Source organism: Dama dama, chromosome X (genome assembly GCF_033118175.1).
Source record: "Dama dama isolate Ldn47 chromosome X, ASM3311817v1, whole genome shotgun sequence".
NCBI lineage: Eukaryota > Metazoa > Chordata > Mammalia > Artiodactyla > Cervidae > Dama > Dama dama.
Window position 1 is genome coordinate 25,883,367 of NC_083714.1, and position 13,226 is coordinate 25,896,592.

Here is a 13,226-nt window from a genome sequence, read left to right on the forward strand (position 1 = left end):
ATTGAGTGCGACACTTTCACAGCATCATCTTTCAGGATTTGAAATAACTCAACTGGAATTCCATCACATCCACTAGCTTTGTTTGTAGTGATGCTTTCTAAGGCCCACTTGACTTCACATTCCAGGATGTCTGGCTCTAGGTGAGTGATCACACCATTGTGATTATCTGGGTCATGAAGATCTTTTTTGTACAGTTCTTCTGTGTAGTCTTGCCACCTCTTCTTAATATCTTCTGCTTCTGTTAGGTCCATACCATTTCTGTCCTTTATTGAGCCCATTTTTGCATGAAATTTTCCCTTGGTATCTCTAATTTCCTTGAGGAGATCTCTAGTCTTTTCCATTCTGTTGTTTTCCTCTATTTCTTTGCATTGATCACTGAGGAAGGCTTTCTTATCTCTCCTGGCTATTCTTTGGAACTCTGCATTCAAATGGGAATATCTTTCCTTTTCTCCTTTCCTTTTCATTTCTCTTCATTTCACAGCTGTTTGTATGGCCTCCTCAGACAACCATTTTGCCTTTTTGCATTCCTTTCCCATGGGGATGGTCTTGATCCCTGTCTCCTGTACAATGTCACGAACCTCTGTCTATAGTTCATCAGGCTCTCTGTGTATCAGATCTAGTCCCTTAAATCTATTTCTCACTTCCACTGTATAATCATAAGGGATTTGATTTAGGTCATACCTGAATGGTCTATTGGTTATCCCTACTTTCTTCAGTTTAAGTCTGAATTTGGCAAGAAGGAGATCATGATATGAGCCACAGTCAGCTCCCAGTCTTGTTTTTGCTGACTGTATGGAGCTGCTCCATCTTTGGCTGCAAAGAATATAATCAATCTGATTTCAATGTTGACCATCTGGTGATGTCCATGTGTAGAGTTTTCTCTTGTGTTGTTGGAAGTGGGTATTTGCTATGACTAGTGTGTTCTCTTGGCAAAACTCTATTAACCTTTGCCCTGCTTCATTCTGTACTCCAAGGCCAAATTTGCCTGTTACTCCAGGTGTTTCTTGACTTCCTACTTTTGCATTCCAGTCCCCTATAATGAAAAGGACTCTCTCCATAGGAAATCTTAAATAATCCACAAAAACCTGTTAGAGCTACTACTAATCAAAATCAGCAAAGTTCTCAGGTACAAGATAAATGTGAGAATCAGTTGTATTTCCATAATTTAACAATCTACAATATCAAAACAGAAATTAAGAAAACAATTCAAATCACAATGTGATCATAGAAAATATTTAGGAATAAATTTAACCAAGGATATTCAAGACCTATACACCAAACATTCCAAAACAGACCTAAATAAACAGAAAGAAATTCAGTTAATGGGTTGGAAAATTTAATATTGTCAAGATGGCAATGACCCCCAAAACAATCTACAGATAATGATTTTGGTTACTGGACTCACACCATACACAAAAATTAATTCAAAATGGAACAAAGACTTAAAGATAATAGGTGAAATTATAAAACCTTAAGAGGAAAACATAGGATTAAATCTTCATTTACATATATTTGAGAATGGATTTTTAAGTATGCCTACAAAATTATGACTAACAAAAGAAAAAAATTGGACTTAAACAAAATTGTGAAATGTTTGTGTGTCAAAGGACATCATCAATAAATTGAAAATAAAACCTATATAATAAGAAAAGTATTTTCAAATTATATGTCAGAAGGATTTAATATCCAGAATATTATAAAAAACTCCAACTGCACCATAGTAAAAAAGTACACAATCTAACTAAAAATAGGCAAAAACCCATTTCTCCAAAGAAAATATACAAATGATCAGCAAACACATGAAAAGATGCTCAACATTAGTAGCTATTGGGGAAATGCAAATCAAAACCACAATTAAATCCTATCTCCCATACATTAGGTTGGCTGCAGTAATAAAAAAATTGAAAAATATCAAGTATTGGTGAAGATATAGAAAAATTGGAACAGTAATACATTTCCCATGATGCTATATTGTGGAAAGAAGTTGGATTTTTCCTCAAAATGTTAAGTATAGATATAATATATAACATAGCAATTTAAATCCTGTGTATACACAGAATACTTAAAAGCAGATATTCAAACAAATACTTGTACACAAATGTTAATAACAGTACTATTCAGAATAGCTAAAAGGCAGAAATAACTCATGTTTATCAACTGATGAATGAATAAATGTGATACATACATAAATGGAATACTATTCAACCACAAAAAGGAATAAAGTACTGATATGTGCCTACAGTATGGATGAACCAGGAAAGCATTTTGCTAAGTGAAATAAGCTAGACACAAAATGCCACTTACTGTATGATTCAGTTTATATAAACTATCCAGATAAGCAAATCCCTAAAAACAGAAAGCAGATCAGTGGTTTCCAGAGCTTTGAGACTGAGAACAATGGGGAGTGACTGTTTAATGGGTTTAGGGGTTCCTTTGGTGTAATGAAAACATTTGGCAACTAGAGATTTGTGATTATTGCATGATAGTATAAATGTACTAGATGTCATTAACTATAAATTTTATGTTATGTGCATTTTTACCATAATTTTTTTAATAGTTTGATTCTAGCTCATTTGTTCATTGAGAACTGGCAGCAGAGCTCTGTCATCATGGTTACTCTGAGACTCAGGCTGACAAAAACCTTACCTCAATATGTGCTTCTAGAATAATCATAGCACGGAAAAGTAAACATTGTTTTCTCTCAAGGAAAACAACATAGAATTTGCAACCAATGATACAACTTGAAATTTTAGGAGAAAATTACAATTTAGAGAAATTCAATCTGCCATGCCAAAGCCTTTGACTGTGTGGATCACAATAAACTGTGGAAAATTCTGAAAGAGATGGGAATACCAGACCACATGACCTGCCTCTTGAGAAACCTATATGCAGGTCAGGAAGCAACAGTTAGAACTGCACATGGAACAACAGACTGGTTCCAAATAGGAAAGAAGTACGTCAAGGCTGTATATTGTCACTCTGCTTATTTACCTTCTATGCAGAGTACATCATGTGAAATGCTGGGCTGGATGAAGCACAAGCTGGAATCAAGATTGCCGGGAGAAATATCAATAACTTCCGATATGCAGATAACACCACCCTTATGGCAGAAAGTGAAGAAGAACTAAAGAGCCTCTTGATGAAAGTGAAAGAGGAGAGTAAAAAAGTTGGCTTAAAGCTCAACCTTCAGAAAACTAAGATCATGGCATTTGGTCCCTTCACTTCATGGCAAATAGATGGAGAAACAGTGGAAGCAGTGGCAGACTTTATTTTGGGGGGGCTCCAAAATCACTGCAGATGGTGATTGCAGCCATTAAATAAAAAGATGCTTACTCCCTGGAAGAAAAGTTATGACCAACCTAGACAGCATGTTAAAAAGCAGAGACATTACTTTACCAACAAAGGTCCATCTAGTTAAGGCTATGGTTTTTCCAGTGGTCATGTATGGATGTGAGAGTTGGACCATAAAGAAGGCTGATCACCAAAGAACTGATGGCTTTTGAATTGTGGTGCTGGAGAAGACTCTTGAGAGTCCCTTGGACTGCAAGGAGATCCAACCAGTCCATCCTAAAGGACATCAGTCCTGAATGTTCATTGGAAGGACTGATGTTGAAGCTGAAACTCCAATACTTTGGCCATTTGATGTGAAGAGCGGACTCATTTGAAAAGACTCTGATGCTGGGAAAGTTTTAAGGTGGGAGGAGAAGGGGAAGACAGAGGATGAGATAGTTGGATGGCATCACCGACTCAATGGACATGAGTTTGATTAAACTCCAGGAGTTGGTGATGCACAGGGAGGCTGGCATGCTGCAGTCCATGGGGTCACAAAGAGTCGGACACGACTGAGTGACTGAACTGAACTGAACTGATTATGAGCTTGATATCTTCCCAATGTAAGTTTCATGGTAATTTTAACTAGTGTTATTTTTCTGATGTTGTATAATGAAATGTGTCAACATTTAAAAGACCTACATAGCTCAGTTCACCAATATTTTATAAATTGTGTCATAACATCATGCCTGAGTAAATGACCTACCCAAAGTACAAAATAGTTTATCAGATTTTAACTTCAAAGTCCTTGGGCACTTAGAAAAGAAAGGAAGTGAAAGTTGCTCAGTCGTGTCTGACTCTTTGCCACCCCATGCACTATACAGTCCATGGAATTCTCCAGGCCAGAATACTGGAGTGGGTAGCTATTCTCTTCTCCATGGGAGCTTCCCAACCCAGGGATCAAACTCAGGTCTCCAGCACTGCAGGCAGATTCTTTACCAGCTGAGCCACCAGGGAAGCTGGGCACATAGAGATTAGGGACAAAAACCAGTCAACAGTGACTCAAAAGACAGCCACCACCTATTTCCAATATTGTGCTAGAAATTAGTTCTTTGATTGAAAAGGAGCCTCTATCTGTAGCATGTTCCTATTTCTATTGTATAAATATAGCTATTATGGCCAATTTCAAGCTACCAGTGTGACATCACTGAAAATTGGGAAGAAGTACTAACAGTTGGCTCTTCTATGAGCAGACACTGTTACATTGGGACAGCCTTATAAACTATGACATATCTTTCAACTTTCCTATCCTTTTTATTTCAGTAAAATCCTAGATAAGTGTTTCTCTAACCATGTTTTTAATCCTTGGACCACCAGCATCTAACTGGTAACTTTGTGAAAATGTGGAAGTTTGGGTGCCATTCCATATTTAGAGTGTATTTTAGAATTCATACTTTTAACATCTTCCAGGTGTTTCTGATGTACGCTAAAGCTTGCCATTCACTGTCTCAGATGTCCTACTGCTGCTGCTGCTAGGTTGTTTCAGTCGTGTCCGACTCTGTGTGACCCCAAAGACGGCAGCCCACCAGGCTCCGCCACTCCTGGGATTCTCCATGCAAGAGTACTGGAGTGGGTTGCCATTGCCTTCTCCGGTCTCAGATGCCCAGTTCCATTTAATTTCCATTAAAGTATATAGAACTGTGAACTGAAACAGCAACAGCCTAAGATTCAACCCTCCCAAACAGTATACATATCAGTTACTACTATGTTTCCAAAATGTCTATCTGTATCAAAATTTAATGAAAACATGCAACTATCTATATTATCTCTGATTTAGACTTAGAATCAATTTCCCTGTATTAGTTTGCTAAGACTGGGTATCTGAAAGAACATGAATTTATTTTCTGACAGCCCAAGTTTGATATGTCATCAGTGTGGTTTAATCCTGAGGCCTCTCTTCTTGATTTGTAGATGGCTGTCTATTCTCTTTGTTTTCATATGGTCTTCCCTTTGTGCATGTGTATGTTCTAATCTCCTCATAAGGAGACCAATTATATTGGATTAGGGCCCACCCAAATAATCTTATTTAACCTTAATTACTTCTTTAACAGCACTGTCTCTAAATACAGTCACATTCTAAAGTACTGGGGGATTAGAACTTCTCCTATAAATTGATGGAGAAGCACAGTTCATCTCATAAAATTCCTAAATAAGCTAAAAGTAAGAAACATATATAGGAATTTATACTGAGACATTAAATGTGACACATAGATACAAGCCTTGGCATATTTAAGCACCTTAGCTTTAATATATCTGGCATGGACAAATGTTAGCATCCCTGTCACATTGAGCTATCAGCCTGCAGAATGTGTCTGGCATGAATCCAAACACACAAACCTTTAGATTTCATGGAACAATTCATCTACTTGTGAAGATGAAGACTAATTCATAAACATCTTGTGGAGAACTGAAGGGAAGATGATATTTATTTTTTAGCTGATCAACTTTTTTGCATCATGACTTGGGAGGAAATCTGTCTTTGAAGCAGAATTGTAAACCTGTTCTTTCTCTTATGATACTAACTATAAGTACAAGTTGTACTCTGAATTTATAAGAAATTTTCCAAGAAAGAGATGATGTTGAAAGCTTTTAATTTTTTTCACATATCTTTACAATGTATTCTTCAGTTCTATATGGCTATTCTATTTAAACCTTAGCATCTCCTGCTTGACTTCATAACATATATAAATTTCTGAATTATAATAATCACTTGAAAATATGATTCCAAATAATCTTCAAGTATGTTTTACCATTCATTTATACCCTCATTCAACATTAAACAAATATTTTAGGGACAGCTGTCCTACATTTTGTGTTTCCCTGGTGGCTCAGTGATAAAGAATCTGCCTGTCAATGCAGGAGACATGGGTTTGATCCCTAGGCTGGGAAAATCCTCTGGAGAAGGAAATGGCTACCCACTCCAGTACTCTTCCCTGGGTAATCCCATGGACAGAGGAGCCTGGTGGGCTATAGTCCTTGGGGTAGCAAAAGAGTAAGACTCCATTTAGTGACTAAACAACAACAAATGTTATATTTTCATTCTAAGATCTACAGGGTACAGATGTGAATAAATGATGATCTTATCCTCATGAAGCTCATAGTTTAATGAGAGACCCAAATAATGAAACATGTGCTATGATAAACATAGGATCACAATGTTATAGCAGAAGGGAAGAAAAATTGATTCACTTTGCCTGAAGGAATTGGGGAAAGTTTCACAGAGGATATTATGATTTCTCTACATTTTAAAGATGTATAAGAGGGGAGAAAATTCACTCCAATGAGGGCAAATGGTTGTAAAACTCTTTGTTACTAGGGAAAATGCAAATGATGTTGTAAGCTAATTGTGAATGATGGAGCCCAGCAATGTAGACTAGATTCACATCATTCAGAACTTTATATACTATCCTGAGGTGTTTAAATTTTATTCTAGCATCAAAGAAAGATTTTAGCTGTGATGTGACATGATTAGGTTTGTGTTCTAGATCACAAAACTGAGCCCCTGATTTTCCCCAACTCCAAATTTGTTTCTTACAGTCTTTCCCTATCTCAGTTAATTCCATCCTTCCAGATATACAAGGCTAGAATCCTTGAAGTTATGTATGTATCACTTTTAATCTCATGCCCCACCATCCTGTCAGGAAACCTTCTAAGTTTTATCTTAAAAGTATATCCATAAGCTGAACACTTCTTACTCTCTTTCACTGCTACCAAGTCACCATCATGTATTTCCTGGATTATTAAAATCACCTATTAACTCTTGTGCCCTGCTTCTACTTTCTCCCACTGTTTAACAACCAGATTTGTTCTCAGTATAGAAGCCAAAGCAACTGGGTTAAAATATTTAGATCATGTTACTCTTTTGCTTAAATTTAACCACTGACTTCTACAGGGGAGCAAATTTGCCACCCTGAAATGTGTCTCTTTGGCATGATGATTAACTTATGCTGATAAATTTCCAGGCCCAAACAACTCAGAAAGAACTTTCCCCACTAACTGCCTAAATGAATGTAGACAGAGGACCTGTTCCAGGAAGTGTTATCACCATAGATAAACTATGATGAACTATGATGAACATACTATGAACTAGGTGTGGTGGATAGGTTCCTAGCAAAGTCTGTTTGTCAAAATTCCTCTCTCTGTCCCATTGTCTCTGCAGACCCAGAAAACATTTGTTTACCAAACATTTGCAAACATTTAACCAAACATTTTTCTATCTCCATGTGAATTCTCTTCTTCCCTTCTGAAGTGCTAAATACCATCCCCAACATCCTCTTTCATCTTTGGATCAAGATGGTATTTAAGGTGAGGGTTTCAGCCATTTGAATGAACGTTTTCCTGGGTCTCTCTCATGTATCTATGCTATTAATCTTTTGTGTGATTTTCTCCTGTTAACCTGTCTTATGTCAATTCAATTTCTAGACCAGCTAGAAGAATCTAGAAGGGTAGAGGAAAATTTCTTGCTCCCTGAAACTTGCCATCTCACTTGTAGTAAAAGTCAAAGTCCTTTCAATGAACTGCAAATTTCTAAACAATCTGAGTCTCTTTTAGTTCTTTTAACCTCACTGGTAACTCTCCCTTCCTCCCCTATTTTCTCTTTCCCATATACATTAGCCTCCTTGCTGTTCCTAGAAAATGCCACACACATTCCCACCTGAGGGGCTTTGCAGTCAGTTTCTTCTCCCTGGAATGCTTGTCCCATTGAGTTTTCTCATTGAGTTGTCTCATGAGTCTTACATGAGTTTTTCCATCACCTCCTTTATTCAAAAATGATGTCAGTAATATAAGCCCTATCATCTGAAATTTCACTCCATCCTTCAATACTATTGTTCTTTCTTCCATCTTGAATATTTCTTCCCATGGCACTTATCACCTTATGGTATACTACATCATTTACTTATTTATATCATTTGTTATTTGTGTATTCCCAGTAGAGTATGATCTCCGTGAGGTCAAAGATTTCTTTGTTTACTTTTACCTTTGCATGTAATTCCTAAAATGGTGCCTGGAATAGGAAGAGCTTAATAAATATTTTTAGAAAGTTAAGTGAAATTCTAGAGAACAGTGTGAATTAAGAAGAGTCAGTGAGAAAAAAATTTTGTAGTCCACAATGTTTGCCTTAATAACTATTTATTGTGCTAAACATCTACCATATATTTCACATTTTTCTAGTCTCTTTGAAGAATAGGGATATTTGAGAAATCTCTGTATTAGATGAAATCTTAGTTTCTGCCAAACTGAATGCCTATTACTTGTTCTTTCTTACTGTCAGGATGTGTTACTTCCTATCATTGCAGTTACAATTTTCAAATATAATCACATTCAATTTAACTTCTAGTTTTATCACTTTTGTTTCTTTTCTGTATACTCACTTCTGCTGGCCAATTCCCATTTTGGATTATACATTTTTACAACACGTTACATGGGTTTATCATTGGGAGAAGGAGGTATAACACAACCACACATTTTGCTCTCTGTGCATGAAATGCATGACCAGATATATAGAGACAAATCAACAAAAAACTTAGATATGGCATGATTAATAACTGATCATAATGTACATCTTATTTACATACTGATCTGTGGAATGACTTTCACTTTGTGGAATGAAGAGCTAGCAGTGAAGTTTATACTTTATGTAATTACTCATAGTTAATATAACATGGGAACAAATTTAAACTGTGTCATTTGGAGCTGGTGGTATTTAAACCGTGAGTAACCAAAATGCAAGCATATCAGATCTTTGCAAAGCAAGAGTTGTCCTTGTGTGTATATGTATTTGCATACACATGTGTATGTGACTATATGTCTATATTGTGTATTCCATAGAAGTACTATAGATGTACATGTGAAATATTATACAATTTTAATTGTTTTAAAGTTTATAAAAAGATCATTGTGCTGTATTAAATTCTGTGTGTTTTCTTTTCTTTTTACTTATGTCATATAACTGTATGAAATACATGAATCTGTTTCCAAGTTCTCTTTCCTAGTCTACTTTCTTTATCTATACCAAATATCACACATTTTTTTCAGGAGTTTATATATCTAAATACTTTTATTTCAAACTTTTCAATTACATTATTAAAATTCCTATATTCCTTTATGAAGCAAATATTGAGTCTGCCCTATGGGCCAATCATTTTTTTCCTAAGCATTGAGAAAGTATCAGTTAATATATAAGCAAACTGTTTTTGTGGAGCTTACGAATATCATACATTCTTAATCACAATAGTTTCATATTAAATTCTGATATCTAATAAGGCAAGTGTCCTTTCCTTGTTTCCTTGGCTCATTATGCTTACTTAGAAGTTTTAGAATTATTGAATTCTAAGGATGGACAGGGAAACCTGGAGTGCTGCAGTCCATGGGGTCGCAAAGAGTCGGACATGAATGAGTGACTGAACTGAAGGAACAAGTATGGCTTGTTTGACTTTGATGCAGAGTACATCATGTGAAATGCCTGCCTGGATGAATCACAAGCTGGAATCAAGATTGCTGGGAGAAATATGAACAGCCTCAGATATGCAGATGATACTACCCTAACGGCAGGAAGCAAAGTAGAACTAAAGAGCCTCTTGATGGAGGTGAAAGAGATGGGTGAAAAAGCTGACTTCAAACTCAACGTGCAAAAAACAAAGATCATAGCATCCAGTCCCATCACTTCATGGCAAATAGATGTGGAAAAAAATGGAAACAGTGGCAGATTTTATTTTCTTAGGCTCCAAAATCACTATGGATGGTGACCACAGCCATGAAATTAAAAGACACTTTCTCATTGGAAGAAAAACTATGACAAACTTAGAGAGCATATTAAAAAGCAGAGATATCACTTCGGTGATAAAGGTCTGTCCATATAATCAAAGCTATGGTTTTTCCAGTAGTCATGTATGGATGTGAGTGTTGGACCATAAAGAAAGCTGAGCATCACTGATGTTAAGAGCCAACTCATTGGTAAAGACCCTGATTCTGGGATAGACTGAGGGCAAGAGGAAAAGACAGTGACAGAGGATGAGATGGTTGGATAGTATCACCAACTCAATAAACATATGTTTGAGCAAACTCTGGGAGATAGTGAAGGACAGGGAAGCCATGCAGTGCTGCAGTCCATGGAGTCACAAAGAGTGAGACACGACTTAGCAACTGAACAACAAGAAGGAACAAAGCCTGTTGGTATTTTCATTCAAATGAACTGAATATGTAGTTCAGTTTTAGGGAAATATGATGTTTACTATGGTGGTGGTAGTTTAGTGACTAAGTTGTATCTAACTCTTGCGACCCCATGATCCAGTCTATGGGATTTCCCAGGCAAGAATACTGAGTAGGTGGCTATTTCCTTCTCCAGGGGATCTTTCCCACCCAGGGATGAAACCTGCAATTCCTGAATTGCAGGCGGTATTCTGTACGGCAAGCAGATTCTTTAATGCTGAGCCAGCAGGTAAGCCAATGTTTACTATACTAATGCTTTTTCTATGCAAGCATAGTATATCTTTCTACTAACATTTGGATTGCTAAATCTATTCTTAAGACTATTTAACAATATTTCCTTTAGAAATCATAAACACTCTTTTGCTGGATTTTTTCCAGGTACTCTACATTCTGTGGCATTATTATAAAAGGTATTTTATTATTAGTTACATTTTCTATGTGTTTTTAAATATATTTGAGTAATGTATATATTCCAATAAAATTCCCATATTTTTCAAATATATTATCAAATAGTTATTCATAATAAATCTTTGATTCCTTAAATAGGGTTATTTGTAGTAAAATGTTTTGTTTGTTAATATCATCTAACTACAATATGTCAATTATTTGGGGCCAATATTGCCAGCATTTTCTGTATTTAAGCATTATTTTGATTTGAGATATATTATAGATTGCTAAATTAAATGGCACATGGAGGTTAACTGAAAAAAAAAAAACTATAGCATTATGTCTTTGTGCTCTGTTTCCTTAGTCTTTAAATGTCTTCCTAAATGTGGTATCCTCCTACTAACATTAATTAATATACATTTAGGACATCTACATTATTATATTTAGCACAAGGTTATCTAATAGTAGTGAATACATTCATTTAAAAAAAAATCTTATTGACAATTTCAAAAGTTTTAGATGACTTATAAGAGCTGATTAGATCTTCATTATTTTTTATCATAATTGACTGATGAAGAGGTTTTATTAGCCATAGGAAAATTGTCATTTTTCTGTGTTTCAGTTATGTTTGTGTTATTAGTATTATCTTTAGCCTGTTATTTCATAATTCATTAACTGCATTGCACTGAAGACAAATGGGAGAGTATCATTGTCAACTCTCTGCATTATAAAGAAGGATGAAGTGTGTTCCAGGCCAAGGGAATATCTGCAAAGTCCCTAGGTTGGAAAAGCATAAAGTTTGTGGTATGAAATAAGAAGAAATCAATGTGCAGAGAGTCAGGAGAAACTGTTATTGGGAAAGGTGTTAGGAACAAGACTTTTCTCCTAATGAGAATATATTTATCCTCAGTGATCTCATATTAGTGTTTGGCAAAAACTCTAAAAGAATATTTTGATCTACAGACTTACTAATCATCCCCTTAATAATGCCAAGTATATCCCATTCCTTTGGAAAATTTGGGAACAAGGTACACAAATCGTATCTAGCTTAAAACTCAACATTCAGAAAACTAAGATCATGGCATCACTTATTGTCAAATAGATAGGGAAACAATAGAAACAGTGACAGACTTTATTTTGGGGGCTCCAAAATCACTGCAGATGGTGACTGCAGCCATGAAATTAAAAGAAGCTTGCTCTTTGGAAGAAAAGCTATGATCAACCTAGACAGCATATTAAAAAGCAGAGACATTACTTTACCAACAAAGGTCCATCTAGTCAAAGCTATGGCTTTTCCAGTAGTCATGTATGGATGTGAGAGTTGGACTATAAAGAAAGCTGAGCAGCGTAGAACCGATGCTTTTGAACTGTGGTGTTGGAGAAGACTCTTGAGAGTCCCTTGGACAGCAAGGAGATCCAACCAGCCAATCCTAAAGGAAATCAGTCCTGAATATTCATTGGAAGGACTGATGCTGAAGTTGAAACTCTAATACTTTGGCCACCTGATGCAAAGAACCGAATCATTGGAAAAGACCCTGATGCTGGGAGAGAATGAAGGCAGGGGGAGAAGGGGATGACAGGATGAGATAGTTGGATGGCATCACCGACATGATGGACATAAGTTTGAGTAGGCTTCAGGAGTTGGTGATGGACAGGGAAGCCTGGTGCAATCCATGGGGTCACAAATAGTCGGACACGACTGAGCAACTGAACTAAGCAACTTCTGTAACACAGAATACAAAATTTCTCCTGCTTCCTTTATTCCTTGAGATGCAAGTTAGCATATTAAATGGATATAATAATGCCTAGTCTGTAGAACCAAACAAGGGGAATTAGCCAAGGTAATTTTTTCTGCAGCAATTGTTATATGATAAGGAACCTAAAATAATCCACCAGGAATTTAAGTCTCCTCCATTCAAAACTTTTCTCAACAATGAAATCTGAAAAGAATGATTTTGGCATGAGCAATTTCTGGCAGTAGTTAATGTAGATTGAAGTAGAAGAAATAGAAAGCATGAAACTTGAATAAAATATAGGTATAATCATCCAGGAAGATGATAATAAAGCTTGTCTTAGGCTCAAGGCTATAAGGAAATAGCAAAAAATCTGATTTCTTACAGAATGGTAAACTACCATCAATTGTTGTCTTCATACCAAGAAATAAACATAGAAACTCCAAAACCAACCGACAAACAAAACCTCAGGATACCAGAGGTTGATTAATGAATCTGTTAAATTAATACCACCTGTGAGAAATCTGTAGTGTGATAGAAGTTAACTGTGTCCTAAGCTGGGGAGAG